Consider the following 8,674-nt stretch of genomic DNA (forward strand, 5'->3'; position numbering starts at 1 on the left):
TGCTCTCATGGATTTGTACCTCGAGTTTTGATTCAGGGAATCAACACTGGCACCGTGGAGAATAGGCAGTGGACAACACGCAAGCAAAGAGTTCATAGCTCAGTCAATTTCAAGATCCCCGCCGGCTCAGTCTTTCAGAGGTGCTCATAGGGGTAGAGTGTACGTGTGTGCGTTCATGGGGTGAATGTATGCGCGTGTATGTGAGCGTCTGCGTTGTACTGTGTTTCTCAAAAAAGAAGAGTTCAGAGCTTGCTGATGGCCTCCGGCCGCCTCTTCGGCAATGCCAGGATTTAAGTTAGGCGGATTACACGCCGGCTAGCCTCTCAGGTCCTCTGCCCCCTTGCAGTTGCAGCCATGATTGCCCGGCCTGAAACCCCTCTCAGGTCCTCTGCGAATTTCCGGCAAATTTTGGCTCGATTTCGGCGACTCCCGTCGAATTTGGTAGACTCCGGAGCTCGTACGGGCTGAAGTTTCCTTCACGCCAACACGGAAGTGGGGATGGGGTTCGCACCTGGAAGGGCTCGCGAGACTAGGTAATTTAGGTTTCCGTGATGCAAAACTGGATGGACTGGATTATTTTTTCGGGATGGGGGACCAATGCGGTTTCTTGACTGGCCCTTTTTTCCGTCTAAAACTGAAAAACAACGGTTATTTTTTGGATGGGGGTCGGATGAGAGATCTGCTAGAGATGCTCTTAACGATGACGCGCACATATAGTGCACTGGATCGGGGCTTGTCTTCTTCACCCGCCACCGAGCCGGTTATTTGTCCTGTGTAAACTAATCTGTATAAAGGACGTGGTAAATCACCGCAGGAGTTTTAGCAGCAAAGCAATAAATAAGCTGCGGCATCTAAATTATGCACATCATTGTTAATGCGCCGGTTATTTGTGGTCAAAGAAATAAATACAATGACTAAACTATGTAAAAGCTTTAACATACAAATAATACTATGTAGAAACATGTGGGGCCACTTAATCAAAGCCTGGGCTAGCTAGAAAGACTTACTCCCTCCGATCTAAATTAATCGACTTCACTTTATCTAGATACATATGCATGTAGTTAAAGTTTTTAAACTAGATGCATACGAATCTAGATAAAGTTAAGTGAATTAATATGGTCAGAGGGAGTACAATTTTTTATAAATCATTAGTACTGCTTCTCAAGTTTTGCACTTCTTCTTCTATTGATATTAATTTATATTTCTTTATACAATCCAGAAAACTTTTTAGTTTTCACTCGGCGAATATTTTTCTTAAATCAGTTAACTGATGAGTAGCCTAACCCATTTTTTTACCATGTTAAGTAGCCTGACCCTTAAAGTTACTCTGAGATGGTACTACTAATTAATTAAAATTTTCTAACATGTGATGTACAATCAAGTTAACAGTGGGGCTGCACTACTTTGTTAAATGCATCTTTTTTGCAAGGCTCGCAAGAGACTAACACTTTACTGATAGCAAAATCTACCAACTTTGATTCGTATATCCATAGTTCCACACAAATTAAAATGAGGTGTGTTGTATTAGGGAAAACAGTGAATGTTAGAAATTAATATGCAATGTGAAGGGTAAAATAAAGACTCAGTGAATCAAATTAAGGCAACTAAATCAACAAGAGTTCATAGCTCTCAACCCTCCAACATTGCAAAACACAATATGTTGGCGAATAAAGATAGACTCAAGTACTATAGAAGTGAAAAACAACCAAGTTCGGGTGGTAGATTACTGATCCAAAGAATATGCCGCCATCAATGCTGGGTAAACAATTCTTTGGCCGCCTGCTCCAGTTGCATGCATGCCTTCATAGCCACCTCTTGTTGATTAAATGCATACATGATTAAATAACATGATAAGAAAAATCTGCATTTTAGCATAGACCACGTCATTTCTACACAGACAAAGTGAGCTGCAACATAAATATTGTGGCCGCTCCAACGAAGATTTAGCTGTAGTTAAATTGTATATAAACATGCCATAACAAAGAAATAAACATATTAGAAACACTCACTGCACTACAAAAGATATGCTAACTTATCATTTGTCCCTTGTTAGCAAACTACTTGTCACAATAGACCATTATGTGACAACAACTTGATTTTGGGAAAGAAGGTACACCAAAGTAAAGAAAAGACGCTTGTATCATAATGATAAGTGAGCTTCACATGACAGGAAAAATATAAAGACCGCAGTTTTTTATAAGTATCATAAAATGCACGGTACTCCATATCTTAAAATGATCATTGACATGTATACGCGTATAGGTGTTTCCTACAGCGTACGGCCGGGCATACAAGAGTGGCTTGCGTCTAGATCAGGACGATCCAGCGCCGGCGGAGTCCAGCAACGGCGATGATGCGATTTCCGGCAGAGGAGTAGGCCAGTGGCGGAGACAGGGGAGCACCAGCAGGGGCCCTGCCCCCCCTAACATCATTCATTTTTTTGCTAAAAAAATGTGAACAATCCTGATTTTAGAATTTTTTCTTTAGCCGACCCCTCTCAACAAGCAAAATTTCATATTTCTGCCTCCACCACTGGAGTAGGCAGCTGCACTCTCATGGATTTGTACCTCGAGTTTTGATTTAAGGAATCGGCAATAGCACCGTGGAGAATAGGCAGTGCACCACGCACAGGCAAAGAGTTCAGAACTTGCGGACGGCCTGCCACCTCTTCGGGTACGCAAGGATTTAGGTTTGCCGAATTACACGGCGGCTAGACTCTGAGGTTCCTCCTTCTTGTAGTTGCAACCCTGTTTACTGAGCCTGAAACCCATCACTAGCTTATGATCAAATTCTCGATACATCTCATTCCAATAAACACAATAGAAGAACTGACCATATGAACGTCCTTGCCACCCCTATTCCTCACTCCCACCTCTCTAGTCAAACAACGAACAGACGAAATCACCGTGCAAGTTTGTAAAATGGATTGAGGAGCGCATGTGCATTTTATAGGTACTGTGAGCTACATGAGGCAAGAAGGCTTCTGGGACTTAATGATGGCGTGTACTCGACCGGGGCTTGAGTTCTTCACCAGCCACCGAGCCAGTTATTTGTCATGTGTAAACTACTCTGTATAAATGACGTGGTAAACCCCCACAACTAGGAGTAGCAGAAAAAGCAATAAATAAGCTACGGCATCTAAATTTTGCACATCGTTGTTAATGTGCCGGCTATTTGTGATCAAAGAAATAAATAAAATGAGTATGTATACTGTGTAAAAACTTTAACCTAAAAATAATATTATGCAGAAACATGTCCGGCCACTAAATCAAAACCTGGGCCGGCTATAAAGACTTACAATTTTTACAAATCATTGGTACTCCTTATTATATCTCGAGTTTGTACCGGTTGTCCATCCAGGGCCGGTCCTGAGATTTCAGGGGCCCGGGGCGAACCGAAAAATTAGGGCCCTAGAAGCCTCAAATAATTATTTATACATGTATAGATGAAATGATACCAGCTAACATTTACAATCTACATAAGCAATATTGATAGTATTAAATATATATTGCATACTTGCTGCTTTAAAGTTTATGGTATTCCTAGATATAAAATCACTAAATATGGTATGTTAATAATCTAGGTACTCCCTCAATTTCAAAAGATTGTCGCCGATTTACCTAAATTTAATCTAATTTAATCTATCTAGACGCGATTAGATACACGGAATTTAGACAAATCTGCTAGATATATCTAACTGTAGATAAATCTATGACGTCTTTTTTCGTACGGAGGGAGTATATGTTTATATGAAGATCTTCTTTTTGAGACAATGATGATCTTGTTTTAAAATTCACTAATGATAATAGCTTACAGACCCCAATGTCCTGCGACGGATTAACTAACCAAGTGTGAGGAGACCTATATGCTACATCGTCATATAGGGATTTTTGAGAAGGCCTATGTACTTCTTTTGACTCTCGTTTCAAAGGCCAGAATCGGAATTATGCACTTCAAAATTTGATTAAGTTTTAGAGCGTCAGTTCTCAAATATATCTCTGAGTGATGTGCCTATAACATGCTATATCCTCCATGCAGATTACTTTTTTTTTCGAGAAAATTCCATGCAGATTACCTGCCCCACCCACTTTTTTTTTGAGACAAACCTGCCCCACCACCCACATAATCTCCTCGTTGTTAACTAAGGAAAAAAGGCCGACCTGATCCGATCAGGGAAAAGGCCCAAGATAACTAAAGGGAAAAGGACTTCCAGCCCACTAAACAGAATAACGTTTCGTACAGTGTCGTCCTCCTCCCCTGAACGACACGAGAGAAACACTCTGACGTGCTCTAATGACGCCGCCGGATGAACCTCTGCCGCTGCTGCATATGCCTTAGCAAGCCGGGACCTTGGGGCCCCCTTGGGTTTGGGGGCCCGGGGCGGCCGCCCCGCCTGCCCCCCCTCAGGGCCGGGCCTGTGTCCATCTTCTTGTATCGATATTAACTTATACTCCCCCCGTCTATAAATAGGTATCTTAGATTTGTTAAATTTGAATGTATGTAGACACTATTTAGTATATAGATACATCCAAATTTGGAGAAAATAAAAGACGTCTATGTATAGACCAGGACAGTATTTCTTTATGCAATCTAAAGAACTTTTTAGTTTTCACCGATGAATATTTTCTTAAATCAGTTAACTGATGAGCAGCCCAACCCATTTTTTTACCATGTTAAGTAGCCCGGCCCTTCAATTTACTCTGAGATGGTGCTAGTAATTAATTAAAATTTCCTAACAGGTGATGTACAATGAAGTTAACTGTGAGCTGCACTTTGTTAAATGCATCTTTTTACGAAGGCTCACAAGAGACTAACCCTTTGCTTATAGCAAAATCTACTAACTTTGATTCGTATATCCATAGTTCCACACAAATTAAAATGAGATGTGTGTTGTATTAGGGAAAACAGTGAATGCTAGAAATTAATACGCAATGTGAAGGGTAAAAGAAAGACTAAGTGAGTCAAATTAAGGCAAGTAAACCAACAAGATTTCATAGCTCTCAACCCTCCAACGTTACAAAATACAAGCTTTGTGATTTTCACTATAGTTGAAGCATTGACCGTTTTCATGCGCCATTATCATAGTCAAAAACCCGTTGAAACATGTAATTGTGCTTCAGCTCATAAAAGCCACGAGTAGTCAAGTAAATATCTACCCACTAATAGGTTGGAGAACAGAGATCGAAAATGAAATGTAATCTAACTGCACAAGCTTGAGCAAGCGTTGATGCCATCCCAAGGATCTCATACCAAGTTCAACGACCTCAAAGAAAAACTTATACTGGAAGCGCTAGTACTATTGCCACCGCGAGCATGTCCTATCAAAGATTCAAAGCAGAAGTACCTGCTCTCTGCTGAAAGGCATAACTTCTCGCTAGGAGCTGGTATTGCAGAGATCCGTGGCTTGCAGTTCTTCTCCCACAACCAATGACTGGCCGTGGGCGCAGAACATGCTTGGGTACACCCAGATAGCCTGCAGCGCGTGGAACCAGTTCTTGTAGGTGTATTACTTTGGGTCGTGATACAAACCCAGTTTGAAAACAATCCAAGGTGAATGACAAGGTAAAATCAAAGGGTGAGGGCTATGGGCATGGTACAAGCGGCTGCTCCACCCTCCCCATCGTTCTGGGTTAATGCAAGAAAATACAGGGCTCCTCAGATCACCAGAGTCAAACAATGCCCAGTTACCCAGCTTCACCTCCACCCATTCTGCAGGCTTGGTTGACATATCGAGATGGAAGGCATACTTATGCTTGACAAATGACAAGCATGTTACGGCACACCACTAACCATGGCGCAGGTGAATATATGGATACAGTCAGGTTGTCCACTGCTAAGTTGGGGAGCTAGCTGAAGAGTGTAGAGACTCAATAGACAATCCATAGCGATGAACTGATTGTTGCAATGCATAATTTGATACAGCTATTCAGAAAGACCGAGTTCAGACCAAGAGTCAGCTTCCAACTGGCCAATTATAGATAAACGAGCGAGTGCTGATGAGGAGGTGTGAGTTGGGTGATGCAAGTGGAGCAGTTAAAATGGCACAGTAGAAGAAGTCATGACAGTCACGGCTCAATGGGAGACTAGGAGATGAAACCTTGGCGCTGGTAAACACATCAACAATACATAAATATTCGCGGCGTTAACAGATTAGTTGGCCTTATGTGTAGGCAGCAAGATAACACGCTGCGTTTTCAAGAGCTTCTTGAGGAACCTGGCAGTGAAGGGTGGCATTTTGGTTCGCTGGGTCGATGACTTTACATGTGCGTAACTTACGGGCATCACTGGTAGCAGAGAGGTGAGGAGCTTGAGCACTGGTGACGAGCTTCACTAGCAGAGGCGGACACACAGAGCAGAAGGTAGATTTGGATGGGTATGAGGAGAATGCAGCACGCCAAGAGTGACAGGTTGCAGCGAAAGCGAGAAGGTCACGGAAGGAGCATAAGAGAGAAATAATCAAGTGCAACAGCTCATCTGGGAGTTCTTCACACGCTTGGAGTTGGGGCACGGCGGGGGTAGCCGAGAAGAAGGCCGCAAACCGTTTGATGGCACTTTGCATGACGACGGACTCTCTGCAAGAAAGAAGAAAATTGAATGCAAACACATTAGTACAAATGCACCGATCAGGAAAAAAATTGATCCAATGCGTCAATCAGACCGTGAAGAAAAAGATTGTTTTCAATTTTTTTCTGTGAAGACTAAGAAAGCCAGTTAGCACTCGTTATTTTTCAGAGGTGAAAAGTATGCCTGGAACACTAGTTAATTTGTTATACACATGTAGAAACAAGGGAATTTGATTCGAGTTGGTTTCAGTTTCTTACTTATGATCAGGACAAGATAATACATATGAATTGAAAATCGACTAGTGAGGCTCTTGCAATGTCCGATATGAAGTAATTAATCTCTATCTGCAGGTCATTTTGCGGGGCACGGACGCGTGTTTGTTATGCATCCCCACCAAACAAAACGAAAGTAGAGCCGTTCATGCTAGGGTTCTAGCCAACACTGGCTGAGGGAGGCGCACGGTTGCTCTTCGCAAAACCTACTTCGATCAACCAGTACTACCTATAGGCTATACCAGAGTACTTACGTTGCACCCAGGCGAGAATCCAACCCCAGCAACGGGGCTCTATTCTCACGACTCGCGAGGGGAATCGCACGACGGAGTACCAAACAGAGGATACATGGATAGAGGAAGGGAGGCTAGCTTTCATGTGAGGATGCAGGGAGAGGAAACAGCGCGGAACTTACGGAGGGCAGCAGGAGGCGACGACGCGGCGGCCGGAGGCGACGATGCGGTGGCCGGCGGCGGCCCTTCTTCTTTGATACTTTTGTTTTTCAGGAAATATTGAAGGGAAAGACTACGCGGCGGCGCCGCAAGATGGGTCTTTCGTGCGGCGGCTTGCCAGGCTGGGTTATGCGCGCTGGTGCAATTTTTTTTTTTTTGGTTGGTCGTTCACTTGTGGCTGCAGTTATGTAGGGTCGTATGGACGCTCGCAATATAAAAACGTGAAACCAAGACGACCACGCTCACATCCGAAACCTCAGCTGTCTCACGTCATTCAACCCGTAATTTCGGGCGGAAAAGAAATGGCCATCGAGTGGACTAAGCATGAGGAATCATGTATGTACGGTTCCAAAAATCGCGTGCTCTAACTATTAGCTTCGTTTCACTTGACAAGTACGTAGTACTCCTGATTAATTAGGAAACTAGGACTAATTAATACTCCCTCCGTCCCAGTTCGCAAGGCAAATTCCCAAAAAATATTTGTCCCAAAATCCCTCACCTCCTAGGCACATTTTGCATTTAATGTGGGAGTAAACTAATTCATTTTTTGCATGCAAACACTCCTCTTTTCATCTCCCACCATGTACTAGTACTCCATGCATGTGAAACTACCGTGCACTAGTACTCCATGCATGTGAAAGGCAAAGTTTTTGCATGTTTTAACGTGCAAATTTAGAGCCAATGAGAATTCATCTTGGGCCAAGATATTTGAAAACTTTGCCTTGCGAACTGGGACGGAGGGAGTATGGCAATTGCTAATTTGGCAATTAGACGAAATTAATCGGGCAATTAACGCTAACGAAATAGGTAAGTTACTGCTAATTAATCGGGACATTACTGCTAATTAATCTGGGAATTGCTAAAACATGGCAACTGGACCTAATGAATCTGGCAACCGGAGTAATTATCACTAATGGCGCTGCATCTCCACTCGGTGCTCAACGACAGCAACCACCCCGCATTCATGCTCCGCGGCGGAACGAGACGGAAACCTCGGGAATCAGCCGCCTCCTCGTGCATGCTCTCACGGCTGCCTCCGCGCTGTTGCACGCTCAGCCGCGGCGGCCTCCCCCGCCGTGCTCGGCCGTGGCGGCCTTCCCCGCCGTTGTTGGCCGCGGAGGTCTTCGCCGCTGATGCGCACTAGATCGCAGCGGCCTCCCCAGCCGTGCTCAAACGCCGCCGCGGCCTGCCCCGCCGTGCTTGGCCGTGGAGGCCTTCTCCGCTGTGCTCATGGTGGAGGTCTCGTCTCATCTTTCCTTTCCGGCTTCATCCTCACAGAGAGATGGGTTTGTGGTGGAGGAACGGTCGAGAGGGGATAAGGCACCGGGCACTAAGGGGCGTGATGCACTTTTCCACGCCCGCCGCACGGGACCGCTCGCTATGCGG

The 8,674-nt window shown here is 44.2% G+C and overlaps 1 pseudogene; it reads right to left on the bottom strand.

Moving 5' to 3' along the window:
• Positions 1 to 5,506: 5,506 nt before the first annotated feature.
• The window catches only part of LOC124648463, a 3,631-nt pseudogene continuing 463 nt past the window's right edge, over positions 5,507 to 8,674 (bottom strand).

This window comes from Lolium rigidum, chromosome 4, assembly GCF_022539505.1.
Source record: "Lolium rigidum isolate FL_2022 chromosome 4, APGP_CSIRO_Lrig_0.1, whole genome shotgun sequence".
Taxonomy (NCBI): domain Eukaryota; kingdom Viridiplantae; phylum Streptophyta; class Magnoliopsida; order Poales; family Poaceae; genus Lolium; species Lolium rigidum.